The 18,317-nt window shown below is 35.4% G+C and overlaps 3 pseudogenes; all 3 read left to right on the top strand.

The window, feature by feature from the left end:
• Positions 1-1,178: 1,178 nt before the first annotated feature.
• LOC147404801 (mitogen-activated protein kinase kinase kinase 20 pseudogene) lies at positions 1,179-2,613 on the top strand (annotated as a pseudogene).
• A 7,481-nt stretch (positions 2,614-10,094) lies between these two features.
• Positions 10,095-12,398, top strand: LOC147404802 (subtilisin-like protease SBT3 pseudogene; annotated as a pseudogene).
• A 3,468-nt stretch (positions 12,399-15,866) lies between these two features.
• LOC147404803 (subtilisin-like protease SBT3 pseudogene) lies at positions 15,867-18,086 on the top strand (annotated as a pseudogene).
• Positions 18,087-18,317: the final 231 nt, after the last annotated feature.

Here is an 18,317-nt window from a genome sequence, read left to right on the forward strand (position 1 = left end):
TAAAAAACTCTTAAAAAGAGAATGCAATAAAAGTCCTCATTTTTCACTTAATAGTCCATTTAGTAAACTTTTCTTATCCTCATTTTCCTTTCCAGGCAATGCAATCAAACTTTTTTTTATCGGTTTGGTTTAATTTTAGACCTAATTCTAATCGATTTCAATTAAAAGGGAGTCGGAATCAAGGTTTTGGATTTTGATTCTGGTTCGATTCTGATTAAAGGAGTACATATTGACACTCATAATGAGGTTTTTTTAAATTAAAAAAAAAATTAATAATAATAATTTAGTGATTCTGAATATTTTGTATCCAGTATTATACTTTTATTTTTTATGATCATAAAATGAATGTAAGCTTTTCATCATTTTAAAATAAATACTAACTACGAAAAAGAACTCTAGTAAAAAAAGGGGTTTGGAAGGAATTGTTTCAACTTTAGAGGGATATCCGTAAATAGTTGTTCAATAAATTATATAAAAACCTAACTCGGTTTCGAAAAGTAGTGAGTAATGGTAACTAATTGACAACTTGGAAACTCATCAGGAAACATAGTCCGTTTCCACTTTCAACTCTAAGTCAACTAAATTGTTTCTACATCTGCTTTACGTGGCATATATGTAATTTTAATGAAATTCAACGGCAATTTTTACGGTGCTCTCAAATCTTAATTCAAAATCTCAAAGCTCGTGGAAAGAAGAAATTACAATATCACCACTATAATTTGGCATAATTATATGTTATTTCAATAATTACACTTACCCCCTTCGATCGACTTGGTCAACCAAACAGTAAAAAAAAAAAATTGATTTTTATTATTTATAAAGATCATAAAATGACTTTCCTTTTAAATGCTTGGATAAAGACAATTTTTTATTTTTAAATGAGAGGGTAAATTAGTAAAATAGCACCGTGTGTGATAAGGAAGATAAGTGTAATTATCAAAAGGCTAAGGGGTCACATTGGAATTATGAGAAACTACGTAGGGTCAAAGTGTAATTTACCCTCATGAAATCTTGGAGCGAATCAAATCAGCCACGTTTCCAAAATTAGATGGCCAACTTTTAAGTAAGTTAAAAAGCACGTGCACAGAAATATCCTCGACTCTCCACACGTGCGCAAACTCAGCCATTTATAATTATAGTTGGAGAGTGATTCTGATTCATCGAAGTCCTTGAATTCTCTGTTTTTTTTTCTCATTATTAGCATAGAAAGAGAAAAAAAAATCCAAGAGAGCTGCGAATCGAATCGAATCGAATAAAAAAAGATGATGGAGTGGAAGAGAGGGAAAATCATAGGTAAGGGAAGCTTCAATTCTGTATATTTAGCGACTCCAACAACAAGAGATTGGAATCAAAATCCTCCATTAATGGCTGTAAAATCTACATTAGCGTCTCAATCATCTTTGCTTCGAAAGGAGAAAGAGATACTCACACTCTTCAAAGATTGCCCTCAAATTCTTAATTGTTTTGGAGAAGATTACACAATCGAAAACGGTGAAATTTTTTATAATCTCCTTCTCGAATTCGCCTCAAGAGGTAATTTAGCCGAATTGATAAAAAATTCAGATGGTGTTGTGTCGGAATCCGATGTTCGATGTTACACGAAATCAATTCTTCAAGGTCTTCGAAGCATACATGACAAGAATTACGTTCATTGCGACATCAAATCGCAGAATATTTTGGTTTGTGGGCCCAAAGAAGTTAAAATTTCAGATTTCGGATTGGCGAAGAAAGTTGGGGAGAAGTATGGAATGAGAGGCACTCCTCTATACATGTCTCCAGAATCGGTTTCTTCTAACGAACAAGAAGCACCGTCGGATGTGTGGGCCCTTGGTTGCGTTGTATTGGAGATGATCACAGGAAAGCTGGTTTGGAAGTGTGGACCCGATACTGATGTTGGTGCTTTATTGTTTCGTATCGGTTTCGGGGAAGAATTGCCTGAGATTCCAGAAGATTTATGTGAAGAAGTGAAGGATTTCTTAAGTAAGTGTTTTATTAGGGATCCTAAAAAGAGATGGACGGCTGAGATGCTCTTAAATCATCATTTTGTTATTGATGATGATGATGATACTGTTACATTGCCTGAGAAGGAAAACCCATTTTCTATTTCTCCCACAAGTGCTTTTAATTTCCCTGAATGGAGTTCTCCAAGATCGTTGGATTTGAATTTAATCAAATCTCAACCATTGGATTCTTATACTTGTTTTGATGTAGAATTTGATCAATTAGATGGTCCATATTCGCCGATCCCTTCTTCGATTGATCGAATTAGGCAGTTGGAGACGAGGAAGAAACCTAATTGGTCTTCTGAAGATGGTTGGATCACTGTAAGGAAAGCAGAAACAGATGAGCTGAACAGAGGAGTTTAAAACCGATTTGGAAGTATGCAGATCCAACGATCATGATCGCTTCCCATTCTTTGACTTTTTTTTAACTTGTATATATTACAATTTAGAAACAGTGAAACACATTTACGCACATGTTGAATTTCTGGTTTTTTATTTTTTTATTTTTTTATTTTATGAATCGTGATAAAATGACTGATTAACTATCGTGATTTAGGTACTAAGACCACACGTGTACATACCAAACACCGACACCTCATTTGATTCTCTATACTAATATTCTTATGGAACTCTTTTGTTTTTTTCCTTACTTTCTATTTTGATATGACTAGCACGCCAAACATATGAGAAAATCAATAATTTTGTTTTTAAAATTTCTTTTAAAATTCTTAAAATTTTGTCTCTGCGTGTGGTATTGGATAATGTTTTTGGGAGGCAACAAGTTGAGGTCAGTGACCTCTTAATGAAGATTTGAAATTTTATTAAGTTAATATTTTGTAGGTGACTTACTCTCTTTATATCATAAAGAGAGACACACTTTTCTTCCTTAAGATTTCAAATCTTATTAAAATTCATTGAGCTCAAATGAATTACTAAGTTGGCAATCCAACATCACAGCCGCCTAGATTTCATGAATGAATTCATATTCAAATAAATAAATTTTAAAAATAGTGATTTTTTTTTTTTATAAATTTAATCCAAGATTTTACAAGTGGATGTGTATCAAACTCCAACCAAACCTCAATTTTAAAACTAGAATTCAATAGTAAAAAATATTATTTATTTATTTGTTTTTCTTCAAAATTTTTAGAATTTTGTCTTCCGCATTCCCATGGCATTGGATTATGTTTTTTTTTTTTATGCCACGAGATTAGCTAATTGACTGACTAACACCCGCTTCTATTATGGTGTGAAGAGTTTCAAAGTTATGGTGTGTTTTATTTGGATGCCACGAGATTAAATGGTTTGTTTTGATTAAAATAACTGATTTTTCATCTTTTTACGCATCTCACTCATTCTTATTTTCCAATTGCACTCTTTAGAGAGAAATTGAACCCATTTTTATCTCCTCAAAATGATTTCTACAAAGTGTGTGAGAAATAAGGAAATGATGATGTTTTTTGGAGAGCTCAATTCATCTAGGATTTTTGAAATATAAGATTCCCAATTATTATTTAGTTTGAAAAAAGAAAAAAAAACAAAATTTGAAATCTTTGATGGTTTTTAATAGGAATTTTGAATTTAATCTCATTCAACCTATCTTCTTCTCTTCCTCTACCCAGTCATCTCTCTCTCTCTCTCTCCTTATTTCTTATTGGCTCCCTTTCTCTTTTATTTGGGATTTTCCTAATAAACATTTTCAAAGAAACCTTAAAAGATGTTTTTATTGCCAATTTAATGTTATTTTGTGTGCAATGTACAATTTCATTAATAAATATGTTATAAGTAAACGTTAGTGTGCAAATAAAAATTCTCTTTTTTATTGAGGGAATTAATTCTTCTTCAAAGAAAAATTATGCCAAGCCCACATAGACATCAAAGGAGGCACAAATTTGTTATTTTATTAAAGTAAGATTTTGACCATCTCTCCCTAAAAATATCCTATGATATACAATCAATTGGGCACCTTTGATAAACTTATATGGGCTAAGTCAAATGAAAACAAAAGCTATATTTTTGGGAAAACCCAATTGATCTGCCCAATTCAACTGGCTTGACTGATGATCTAAGCAACTTGGCTGGGTTTGTGAACGGTCCCGTCCAATTTTTTGGGAGATTTTTAAATTAATTCATGTTTTGGTGAATGTTTGAGACACCTCTTGTGTTTTGAAGCTGTTAAGGTCGTCTCTTAAAAACTAATAGAAAATTATTTAAATGTCCTTATCTTCAAAGTTATTGCAAAATGAGTTAAACAAGTTTTACAAATTTACAAGGATTCAAGTTGTTAGATCACATGAATTGTTCGAATGGGAAAAAAAAAAAATTACACAACATTTCAAAGATCATGGCCTAGATCAAATTTAAAAATAAAATAAAATAAGAGATATTCTTTCGAGTGAATTACCATTTCATGAGTTGAGTTAGAAGAATTTACCATTCCAGTTCATTGATCATTTTGATTACATAAACATGAATGATAACAAATTCGAAGGTTTTAAAGTGACAATTTCCACTCGAAAAATAGTCACTTCAAAACTCTGAATTTGCTATCATTCACGTTTTAATAATTAAAATGAATAATGTGTCAGAATCATAAATTCATCAAAAGTTTATCACTTTTTTGTAAATATCCCTATTCTTTTTTACTTGATCTATTACTTTGAAAAGCGAAAGTCAAATTTAAAATTCAAATCAAATAGTAAAAAATTATATATATTTTTAGGTTGAATATATCTGATTTGAAAAGAAAGTAAAATAATAGAATAAAAATACCCACTTAATATTTTAATTTTGGATCCAATCGATTTGACTCACTAGTGAGACAAGTTTGTATTGGCTCTATCAGTTATTCGGATCGATGAGCGGTGCTAAAAAGATTGAGATCTGTAGGCCAAATCCTAAACGTGAATTTTTGCAGTGTAAAGCGAACTATCCTTTTTGAGGTCAGGGCTACCGACAGAGACGGGTACTAAAATTTACCAAAAATATTAAAACAACCCATGCCCACCTACCCGTCCCTGGAATGTGATACACGTGCCAGTTAAAAGATTTGTTTTAAGAATAAGTTGATCTTTAGCCGTAGATCTGTATTCCTTTCTTAGATCAATTCTCACTGACCGTTTGATGATTTTTCAAAGGTTAGCTAATGCTCTGACTATTAAAGGGAACACACACTCGTTGGTAGGCCTTGACCTTTTAATATTTGTGGACTAAATCAGATAGGTCTATTGTCCTAATATAATGAAATAAATTATTATAAGGTGGGAAATTTTTCTATCATAAAATATTGAAGGAATTTCTTTTTTTCTTTTTTAAAATAAAAACATTTAAATGGTTTTTAACATAAAATATTCCCGTGCTTCCTCACGTGTTCCACGATCATTCATCATTTCTCCAATTGAAAAATAAATAAGGTAACCTAAATCGTGACATGAATTTTCTTTTAATCACACAAAAAACAATATAATGATTAGTGTGGCGACAATCAGTAATTTTTTTTTTTTTTTAAATGAATGCATTCCATTGTTAATTATTATTATTAGTATTGTTTTTTTCTTTTACTTCGATAAAATTTCTCTGACCTTAGACTCATATTTAGTTAGGATTTAGAATGACCCCTCCCAAGGAATTTACGACGATGGGTATTTTACTCACGGTGCATATTGATGCTTTGGTGCAAAATTATTTTAAATGTGAGAGCGATAACAAATTTTACCTTACTTGGATTGGTTTCTTAGGAATTTATATTTGAAAGGAATTAGGAATCGTAATCAGAAAGTAATGCTAGTATATGGAAGTACTCTTGATTTGGGAGTTTATATTAAATCCTTTAGGGGGGATTTGGTTCAATTCAAATGGGAAATCAAAAATGTAATGAAGAGGGAACATAAAATCATTGATTAAAATCTCGTTTTGATTTTTTTTTTTTTTTTAAAAGTAGAACGATACTTAAACATTCCCAAAACATTACGAAACATTTAATACTTCCAATACATTTATTTGTAAATTTTAAAAGGTGTCTTTCACCATAGATTGTGATCGAAGGGCATGTAATCAATTTGAAAACATTGGGGGGTTTTTGGTTCGGATTGTAGAACTTAATTCTTGATTCTGATTATGGATTTTCAAAATAAGATTATAGAAATTGATTTTCCTAATTCAAAATCTCATTTGACTAATAATGTTTTTGAAAATTAATCTTGTGGGAAAATATTGTCTAATTATATTTTTTGAGATTGAAAATGAGAGTAAAACTACATGTCCAAAGATTGAAAATAATGGATTTTTGAGAGAAAAAATCTAAGATTTTTTGAAAGAGTTTAAAAGGAGGACATTTAGATCATTTTCAATTAGTTTTCAAGCTATTATTATTATTACCACTACTATATATATATATTTTTTAACTATTGTTGTTGCTGTTAACTATAACTATAAATAATTATATATATAAAAGTATTATTATTAATAATAGTTATTATTATTATTATGATTGTTGCTTTTGATAATATCCCTACCACTATTGTTATTAATTATAATTTAAATATAATTAATTATTTTGATATTGATATTATTATTATTATTATTATTATAATATTATTATTAGTTATTATTATACTATTATAATTGTTGTTGATTTTGTTAGTATTATCATTATTATTATTAGTATTATTGCAAGATGTATTTGAAGATCGTAACAGTAGATAGTTTGTGAGAAGCAGCCTTAGAACTGTTTCTGATTCTCTATGATTTTGATTCCTAATTATAAAAAAATCAGTTCGATAATCCAAACAAAATAATACATCGGATTCTAGAATCCGATTATTAGTTAGAATTAGATTCTAGAATCTGAACCAAACACCCTGGTGTCTTAAATATTTATTAAAATGGGTTTTTTTTCTTTTAAATTTAAATAACCAAGTCTTCCAAGGAAGAATTTTGTTCAAAACAGATGGTTTCTTCAAAAAATTAAGGGAAATTAAAATAAAATGAAAGAAGAATAAAAATAAGCTTTTGTCGCCACAGTAGACCTCAATACGAATTGACGTAAATTTGGAAATCTCATGGTAACTCTTTCGCTCACTCCAGGTTTGTAGATTGTAGGATCTTGTGATTATTGGCCATCTTTAAAGAATGAGTGGAGAAGAATAAATTTTAAAAATTAGGTTTATTAATTATTTTAAATTGAATTCAAAATGTTTCGGTGTATTTGAAAAGTGAGAGTTCACGGTGTGTGGTAGATTAGAATTTAATTGATTACATATATTTTCTCTAATTAATTCATGGACAAATTTTTTTATCTGGTTTTTATTGGTGATCTATCATATAGCGATGAGTAGCTAAAAGTCGTCGCTGTAACCGGTTGTGTTAAAAAAAATTCTAGTAAATTAAAGTTTCAAAAAATTAAAAACCTATTGCGATGGTCACTTTGTATGGGTGTCGTTGATTCATTATTTAGTGAAAGGAAATTTAAAAACCATCACTATAACCCTTTTTAAAAAAAAAATCCTATCCTCAAAAAATAATAACATATTGCGACGGACCCTTGGTGTGGCCATCGGTGATTCATAATTTAGGATGAGAAAGGAAGTGGCCATCATTATATATAGTCATTAATAAATATACTTTTTCCAACTAAAAAGCTCCGGAAAATTGGCAATTTATTGCGATGGCCATATTGTTGACCGTTACTAAATAACTCTATTGTGATGCTTGAAATGTAGCCGTTGCTAAATCACGTCATTGTAAATTGATTTTCTTGTAGTGAAAAATAAATGAAGTTCTACATAATTCTCTTTCGGGGAAGGGGAGGGGGCAAATTCCCTAGGCTTTGGTCAATTTATCTTAAACTTGGGAGAAAATGCTTTGAAATGCGAGAATGGCGAGGGGTTTGTTGGTTATCAGTCATATAATAAGTCTTAACAAAATAAGGGTATCGAGGTAATTATTCTCTTGTGGGAATCAAAGATGACCATAGTTAAAGTTGAGGGAATTGGCATACTTACCTTAAAACCATGGTGTACAGTGTTGAGAAAGGATAAGACAAGGTCAAATAGGTAAAAAGGTTTGTGAACTCAAAGATAAGATGAGTTAGTTGGGTAGGAGGTAGAAAAGACAAGGGTCAAAGTTGAGAGACTTGACAAAAATACCTTAGACCCAAGGGTACAGTGCTAGGAAAGGTTAAATTAGGGTCAAAGTGCTTAAAGGGCTTGTACTCCCAAGAAAAAGAAGGCTTAGTGGACTGAAAAGTGAAGTAGTCCGCCCAAAGGCAGTACTATCGATAGGTGACGTGGAGAGAGGAGAAAAATTCTGCTATCTCTAGGTGTCGATACCTAAGGTACCGACATGACGAGTTAATGGGTTTGTTTGCAAGGCTTGTGGGCCATGGTTGTTCCCTTCCTGGTGGGCCTTTGAACCTTTAGTGTAACACTCTCAGCCCAAGCCCTACTTCTGTAATCTTTATTGAGCTCTCGAGCTCCATTTAGGCAAAGTGGGTTGTCTACAGGGGTAACCCCCCCCCTTCAATATTTTGGGTTAAGTGGATACCTATTTGTTTTGATGATTTGTTGAGGTGCCCTTTGTAATTTAGATAAATCGTTGACCTAGTTGTCTCCACCCTCCCTCATCCTTCAATTTTTTGCCCACCCCGCAATTTTTAAGTAGTTTATACACTCCTCTCTAAATATTAGTTAATATTTTAGATACCCCTCATATGTTTTCAATTTGGTGATGTGGCCCTCCTTAATTTTTTTGGGTGATTTGGAACCCCTCTATCAAATTGGGGAATATTTGAGAAAGATTTTGACACCCAGATTCTTTAGATTTGTAAATTATAGTACATTAATCTTAAGATTAAAAATAAGGTAAAAACTCTTACCCAAGAGGTTGAAAAAGTAATCAAAGGGACTTCAGTTTCAAGTTGAAAGCGAGGGTAATGAAGTCATTTTACATTATTATATTGGGGAAGACCAAGGTCAAGGGAGCATTAGGTATTTTGTTGAATATTTGAGATACTCTAAATTTTTAAATGAATTACATTACCTCTTGACTCATACAAAAAATGAGAAATGATAACCTCTAACAAAAATTCCTTGAATTTTCTCCTCTAAACCAATTAACTTGTTCTTCATCCTTGTCATTAAGAATAATGATTTTCTAATTGACCTCTGGAAAACACCCCCCCACTAACTCTCCTGACGCGACATGTTTTAAGAACCATAGATTTATTTGCATGATGCAGTTGTGTATCCCAAGGACATAAATCTATGATTCTTAAACATGCCACGTCATGAGAATTAGGGGGATGTCTTTCATAGGTAAGTGAGAAAATCAGGACTCCCATACTCTTACCCACCTTACCATTAACACGTGTCAAGACATTACATACTCAGAAGTAAACGCTTGAATCCTTGTGAGATCGTTCCTTGCCGTTCAAGGCCATCATGGTGCTTGGGTTCTAGTTACACCTAATTCTTGATTGGAAACCACATTTCTTGTGTTTGGTTTTACTCCAATGGACTAAGATTATCCAACTTTGATTTTTTTCCAATTGGCCAACTTTTATTTGTGTGTGTGTGTTGTGTGTGTTGGTTTGGGGGGTTGGGGATGGCTTTATAATAAAGCCCATGCGAAAGCCTAAAATTTTTATACTTACTAATGCATTTATATAATTTTGGGAGTCAAACTCAAAATCAATGAGGAATGAGTAGAGAAGCCCAGAAACTTATAAAGAGAGAGAGACAAGACAAGTTGTGTCTGATGTGGGACTAAACTTAACAGGATAAAGGAGGATTATGTAAAGTTGACGGCAGCCAGATGTAAAGAACTTTTCCAGCTCCTAACAAAATATTGTTTTCTACACCGGATTGGTTGTGTCGCCAATTCAATAAGTTGTATTAGAAAAGCCAAGGAAGAATAAAGACACTCCGCTTAAGACATTAACATCCAAACAATAATATAAATTTATATTAGTCATTACAACTCATTTCAATCGATTTCTTTAACCCCATAAGTTAGCTTTGAAGACCATATAAATATGTATGTTGTCGAATACAAACCTATGCAACCAATATTGTTCCATTAATTTCCCTAACCATGGACCACATCATCACCACTTTCAATCTTCTCTTCTCTCTCTTCCTTCTCTTTCAAATTGCCACATCATCTACCACCATGGACCAACGTGGGACCTACATCATCCACATGGACAAATCAGCTATGCCAGCCCCTTTCTCGACCCACCATAGTTGGTACACTTCAATGCTCTCCTCTCTATCGGCACCAGATGTCAGTCCCCCAACCCATCTCTACACCTACAACCATGTCATGAATGGGTTCAGCGCCGTGCTGTCCCAATCACAACTAAATCAGCTAGAAAAAATGCAAGGTCATGTTGCCACATACCCTGAAACATTCGGTCAACTTCACACCACCCATACTCGAAACTTTCTAGGCTTAAAGAAACATGTTGGATTATGGCCCGCAGGAGGATTTGGTGATGATATGATCATAGGTATTATTGACACGGGAATTTGGCCCGAAAGTGAGAGTTTCAATGATCGTGGCATGCCACCAGTACCTGATCGATGGCGTGGTGCATGTGAGACAGGAACGGAGTTCAATTCTTCACATTGTAATAGAAAACTCATCGGTGCTCGGTCTTTTAGCAAAGGTTTGAAACAACGGGGCCTAACAATATCAAACACTGATGATTATGATTCTCCGAGGGACTTCTTTGGGCATGGAACCCATACTTCCTCGACCGCTGCTGGATCTCGGGTTTCCAATGCTGACTACTTTGGCTATGCTAAGGGTACAGCAATTGGAGTCGCTCCGCTTGCTAGGCTTGCGATGTACAAAGTTCTGTTCTCTAATGATACATTTTCCTCTGCAGCGAGTGACACATTGGCTGGTATGGACCAAGCCATAGAAGACAGGGTCGATCTAATGTCATTGTCTTTGGGTTTCCCAGAATCACCATTTTACAACAACCCAATTGCGTTGGGAGCATTCGCAGCCATGGAGAAAGGCATTTTTGTCTCTTGTTCTGCCGGGAACAGCGGCCCTCATGCCTACACTATCCTTAATGGTGCTCCTTGGATCACAACAGTGGGTGCGGGGACTATTGATAGAGACTATATTGCTTATGTGACACTTGGTGAAGGTGAAGCAACAATCAAAGGAAAATCTGCTTATCCTGAGGACTTGTTAGTATCAGGTGTTCCCTTGTATTATGGACATGGCAATACAAGCAAGGAGAGTTGCGGATTATACTCTCTAGACCCAAAAGATGTGTTCGATAAGATAGTTTTCTGCAAATTCAACGACGAATGGAATATGTATCAACAATTGTTTGAAGTGAATAGAACAGGTGCTGCAGGAGCAATCTTTGCTACCGATATGGGGAAGTACTTGCGGCCCAGTAAATTCTTCATGCCATTCGTGGCTATAAGCCCGAATGATGGAAAGGTCGTGGAGGAGTACTTAAGCAAGGTGGCCCAACCGCCTACTGTGGACATCAAGTTTCAAATTACAGTGTTGGGTACTAAACCAGCTCCTCAGGTGGCCTACTTTTCTTCGCGTGGGCCTGATCGTAGATCGCCATGGATCTTGAAACCAGATATATTAGCCCCTGGTGTTGATATCTTGGCAGCTTGGGTGCCTAATAGGGGACATGCACCCATCAGAAATGATTACTTGCTTAATGATTTTGCTATTGTGTCCGGTACATCCATGGCCTCACCCCATATTGTTGGTGTCGCATCATTGTTGAAATCAGCCCACCGTGATTGGAGTGCTGCTGCCATCCGATCTGCTATGATGACCACAGCAGATGTGCTCGATAATTCAAATGGTGGGATCATCGATATGACCACCGGAATATCGGGGACCCCTCTTGATTTCGGGGCAGGCCATATAAACCCTAACAAGGCCTTAGATCCTGGACTTGTTTATGATATAGAGGTTGAAGATTACATCAATTTCTTATGTGGGCTAAACTACACAAGCGATCAAATTCGTGTTATTACCAAGACATGGAATTACCCCTGTGAGAAGGGTAGTCTCGACCTTAATTATCCATCATTCATTGTCATCCTTAACAATACGAACACGACAAGCTACATGTTTAAGAGGGTGTTGACGAATGTTGATGATTCTCGATCAGTTTATCGTGCAGTGGTGTGGGCTCCAACAGGTATGAAAATAACGGTGGAGCCCAAGACAATATCCTTCAGTGGTCAATACAGCAAAGCAGAGTTTACAGTAGGAGTTGAGATTGATTTGGGAGGTTTTAGAGCAGAGAGTGATTACATAGGGAATTATGGGTACCTTAGCTGGTATGAGGTTAATGGGAAGCATGTTGTTAGAAGTCCCATTGTTTCTGCCTTTGCCCCTTAAGCCACAGTTTTTGTGTTTTAGGACTTCAGGCGACTGGTGATTGTAATAAATTATTGTTGTTGGTGGTGTTATTGTTAGTTCCTAATAAGGTGTGATATTTAAATATTGTTGGTTGTGTAAATGTCTTGTATTCTGTTGCACTACGCATAGAGAAGGGGGGGGGGGGGGGGAGTTTTGCGGAGTTTTACTTGTTTTGTAACTCTTCGTATTATAAATTAAGATCCGTATGATTGTTCTTGTTTTGTTCTATGGATGTAGGCACACTATCGAATCACATAAATCCTTGTATTTTGGGCATTTCAGTTATCTTTGTTATTTCGTATTTTTCACAGGTAGATGGTTAAGATACTAATGTCTTTGTTTGTGTTTGGATACAAGGGTTTGTTAACTTAAGGTCACCCTTATTTTCTTCATGTTTTTTTCTCACGTTTAACCAATACAATTTATCTTTCATAGAACATGTGGTAGCCTTATCTTCGTTTAACAGTTTAACAATCTGATTTGTTGATCTTGTGTCCCATGCATTCCATAAGAAAGCCAAGGGGTACTAATTTCAAACGTTAATATGATTTCATGATCAAGTTTTAAAATCTTAAGACTAACAAATCTTGGAACATGAGACAATCGAATCAATAGGAAAAAAATGGCAAATTTAAATCACACACCTTGTGTCATTGCTTAATAAAATCATTGGTCCTTTTACCTTTCTAATCGTCGATGAATGATATACTCCAATCACAATCGATCTAAGCTTTTGTCAATAGTTTGGTACTCTTATTTACTTCTCTCTTCTCCCTCAAATGAGAGGAACAAAATTTATATCCAAAAGATATTTATTAGTACATCAAACAAAAATGCAAATAGGAAAGTATTTTTAGGAACAATATCATCAGAGCCATATAATAGAAAATTTAAGTTTTGAACTTCTGCAATGTTCATAACCACTTTAGCTTCACAATAATATATTTTGCGTCCCTCTAAATGAGTCTGAATCCTATACTATTGGAGCCATGATTTTAAATTCATCTGAGATCGATCTTAGTATCATTCAAATGGATACATATAGTTATGGTGAATCATCTCACACGTCGTCTCGCTTGACAACGATGATTCAGATGATATTTTAATTCAATATAAATCAGCTGGATCAAAAAGGATTTTGTATTTTATATATAATGTAGAATAAGACTTTGAGAAAAGAAGAGACTTCTAGCATTTTATAATTTAAATAATTTTACCTAAATAAAAGTATGATCTTGTGACTAAGCATCTTTCAATCTACCTTCTATTATTTAAAAATAAAAAATAAAAAATCATAATGTGGTTAGGGCCTCCATTCAAAAAGGGGGAGGTGTTGAGTTCAAACCCCCTCATTTGCCACTCATAGGGATTGACTATGAATAGGGCTATAAATGGATTGACCAGGTTTCAATTAGATTGGTATGTAACAAGTTGTCACCCACCAAATAATATAAAATATATAAAATATAAACATGCATTTTTAAAAATTTTAAAACACATTATCATACCATGCATTCCTATGGGATTGGAAGATATGGTTGATCTAGAACCAATCCAATAAAATATCACATGACTTTCTTATGGGATTAGGTCATTATCAAAACCCAAATCCTTGATTTGGATCCATGATTATAAGATCGGAATGATTCATATTTCAGGTCTGACCCGATCCATTTCACCTTAATTGGCACAATTAACGGGAAACATGGTTTTAACATAAATGAAGGGGTTGGTTGTGCATCATATCCCAGTTTATTTTTGTTTAATTAAAGCACTCTTTCGGTAATATACATAGGGTTGTGCTGGAGTAACATTGAAATGTAGATTGTGGGGGGACAGTACGATCTCGATGAAAAGCATCTATGGTTCTGACACACATCTACGTCACAAATGTCCCCCATGACATGCATTTCAGTGTTACTCCAGCATTATTCTATTCCATAATCTTACTTTTTTTCAAAATGGGGTTTTTTTCCGTCGTTACGAGTTGGAATACATCCCCTCAGAGCGGATCCTCTGTAGTACATAGTTGAGAGACCATGTTAAAAAAGCAAAAACGACCACATCAGTTATAAAATGATCATAACTAGGGATCAGATTTTATTAAAAAAAAAATTGTTAAATTTTTTCTTCAAAGTCTTATATACGGCTTTGAAAATGAACTGGCAAGTGGTGCTGTCTCAACCGTCTAATTGCATTACAGGGAACTGCTCGAAAAAAAGTACTACAAAAATCTGATCTTGCATTCCCTTAGTAAATCACTTTCCCGAAAATTTGTAAATCACTTTTGATGGACTTAGAAATTTTAATTTTGACTGATTTTTGGTGAGGATGATCTCCTCATCATAGGGATTATCCTCACAAAAAATCAGCTCAATCCAAAACTTTTAAGTCACTTAGGACAAACGTGTTCGCTCCCTAACTTTGGCTCCCGAACGCCACCCATACATAGGGGATAAAAACTCATTGAAATTCTGGATGTGAATATATTAGTCAAATGGATTTATGACATAGAACCAAAATATATGGAAAGGCAATCACCTCAAATCAACCTAATATACTTAAAGGTTGGAATCCATGGACCAATATGGAAAACAACTCAACTGTTCCCAATATGATGGTTGGGATTGCATGTTTTTTTATTTTATATGATCAACTGTTCCCATCCCTATCTAATTGATGTTAAACCTAAATGTGAAGAAATATCATAGATGCACTATGGCGATGATACAGTGTATATATATATGTGTGTGTGTGTGTGCAAGACAGAGAAACAAAATTCGTTTGTGTAGTAGTGTTTTATATTTTAATTATAGAGAACTTTCTCATATAATTATTAGATCATCGCAAATATCGAAAGTGTTCCAAGTGTTGACAGATATTTCACATATACAAAAGATTTGTCAACACTTAAAATAACAATTTGCCAGTACCATATGATAGTTCTGTTAACACTTATAATCTTATAGGTATTTACAATAACATCAATCAATACTTATTTGAAAATATGTATCTTTCTTTTAAGCCTACGCTACCAATCTCAAGATAAGGAGCGTGATGACAGGTTGACAGCAGCCAGGTGTAAAAATTTTGCCCATTTCCTAGCAAAATATTGTTTTCTACGACGGATTAATTAAACTTTGTTTGGTTTTTTCGCCAAATCATTTAATTTGTATTAGACAAACCATGCAACAACAAAGAAACTTAGCTTAAGCCATAGATATTAAAACAATAATTATAAACTTAGTTTAGTCTATACAGGTCATTTCAATCGGTTTCTTTAACCCCATTAGATTGGACGACTTCTTATAAATAGGTATGTTGTTGAACTGATCATAACACATGCAACCAATGTTCCATATGTCCCTAACCATGGACCACATCATCACTTTCAACCTTCTCTTCTCTCTCTTCCTTTTCTCTCACATTGCCACATCATCTTCCACCATGGATCCACGTGGAACATACATCATCCACATGGACAAATCAGCCATGCCGGCCCCCTTCTCGACGCACCATAACTGGTACACGTCAACACTCTCCTCGCTATCAGCACCCGATGTCATTGCCCCAACCCATCTCTATACTTATAATCATGTCATAGATGGGTTCAGTGCCGTGTTGTCCCAATCACAGCTCGCTCAACTGGAGCAAATGCCAGGCCATGTCGCCACATATCCAGAGACATTTGGCCAACTCCACACCACCCACACCCCAAATTTTCTAGGCCTTAAAAAACATGTTGGATTATGGCCTAAGGGAGGATTTGGGGATGATATGATCATTGGTATTATTGACACTGGAATCTGGCCCGAAAGTGAGAGTTTCAATGATCGTGGCATGCCACCAGTACCCCAACGATGGCGCGGCACATGTGAGACAGGAACAGAGTTCAATTCTTCATATTGTAATCGGAAACTGATTGGTGCTCGGTCTTTTAGTAAAGGCATGAAGCAACGTGGCCTAAACATATCGACCACCGATGATTATGATTCTCCTAGGGACTTCTATGGACATGGCACCCACACATCCTCAACTGCTGCGGGATCTCGTGTCCCAAATGCCGACTACTTTGGGTATGCAAAGGGTACGGCAGTTGGAGTTGCCCCACTTGCCCGGCTCGCCATGTACAAAGTTTTGTTCTTGAATGATACTTATGACTCTGCCGCGAGCGACACATTGGCTGGCATGGACCAAGCCATAGAAGATGGGGTCGATCTAATGTCATTGTCATTGGGTTTCTTTGAAACACCATTTTACAACAACCCAATTGCATTGGGCGCATTTGCAGCCATGAAGAAAGGCATCTTTGTCTCTTGTTCTGCCGGGAACAGCGGCCCTCATGCCTACACTATCCTTAATGGTGCTCCTTGGATCACAACAGTGGGTGCAGGGACTATCGATAGAGACTATATTGCTCATGTGACGCTTGGTGAAGGTGATGTAACAATCAAAGGAAGATCAATTTATCCTGAGGACTTGTTTGTATCAGGTGTTCCCTTATATTATGGACTTGGCAATATAAGCAAGGAGAATTGTGGAGCTCTCGATCCAAAAGATGTCTTCGATAAGATAGTTTTCTGCAAATTCAATGATGAATCGAATATTTATGCACAAATATATGAAGTAAATAGAACAGGTGCTGCAGGAGCAATCTTTGCTACTGATTCAGCTCAATTCATGCACCCCGATGATTTCTTTATGCCGTTCGTGGCTATAAGCCTAAACGATGGAAAGGTGGTTGAGGAATATCTAAGCAAGGCGACCCAACCGCCTACTGTGGACATCAAGTTTAGGATTACAGTATTGGGAACTAAACCAGCTCCTCAGGTGGCCTACTTCTCATCGCGTGGGCCTGACCGTAGATCCCCATGGATCTTAAAACCCGATATATTAGCCCCCGGTGTTGATATATTGGCAGCTTGGGTGCCTAATAGGGGATTTGCACCAATTGGGAACGATTACTTGCTTACAGATTACGCTCTAGCGTCTGGTACATCCATGGCCTCACCCCACGCAGTTGGTGTGGCAGCATTGCTGAAATCAGCTCATCGTGATTGGAGCGCTGCTGCCATCCGATCTGCAATGATGACTACAGCAGATATTCTCGATAATACAAACAGTGGGATCATTGATATGACTACCGGAACATCGGGGACCCCACTTGATTTCGGGGCAGGTCATATAAACCCAAACAAAGCCTTAGACCCTGGTCTTGTTTATGATATTGAGGCTAAAGACTACATCAATTTCTTATGTGGGCTAAACTACACAAACGATCAAATTCGGATTATTACTAGGACTTGGAATTACGGTTGTGAACAGAGTAATCTCGACCTTAATTATCCATCATTCATTGTCATTCTAAACAATACCAACACGACAAGCTACACGTTTAAGAGGGTGTTGACAAACGTTGATGATTCTCGATCGCTTTATCGTGCGGTGGTGTGGGCTCCAACGGGTATGAAAATTACTGTGGAGCCTGACACAATATCCTTCAGAGGTCAGTATAGCAAAGCTGAGTTCACAGTAGGAGTTGAGATTGATTTGGGAGGTTTTAGGGCAGAGAGTGACTACTTTGGGAATTATGGGTATCTGAGCTGGTATGAGATTAATGGGAAGCATGTTGTAAGAAGTCCCATTGTTTCTGCATTTGCCCCTTAAGCCATAGATTATGTTTCTTTAGCTGTTCGGGTCGATCTTAGACCTTGAAACATTTTGGATTTTGTACCTCATTTGTTTGGTGTTTGGATTCAAATATTCCAAATCAAGAATAATATGCTTACAGCTATATATATAATCCAAAATTAAGGTTCTTCCGTCATTTTCACAATGAGGTATATATCGTACTCGCATATCTATTTGAAATTTGAGTACAAGTCGGATATAGATATC

The sequence above is a fragment of the Akebia trifoliata genome, chromosome 4, assembly GCF_017979445.1.
Source record: "Akebia trifoliata isolate Shusen 1 chromosome 4, ASM1797944v1, whole genome shotgun sequence".
In the NCBI taxonomy this organism is placed as follows: Eukaryota; Viridiplantae; Streptophyta; class Magnoliopsida; order Ranunculales; family Lardizabalaceae; genus Akebia; species Akebia trifoliata.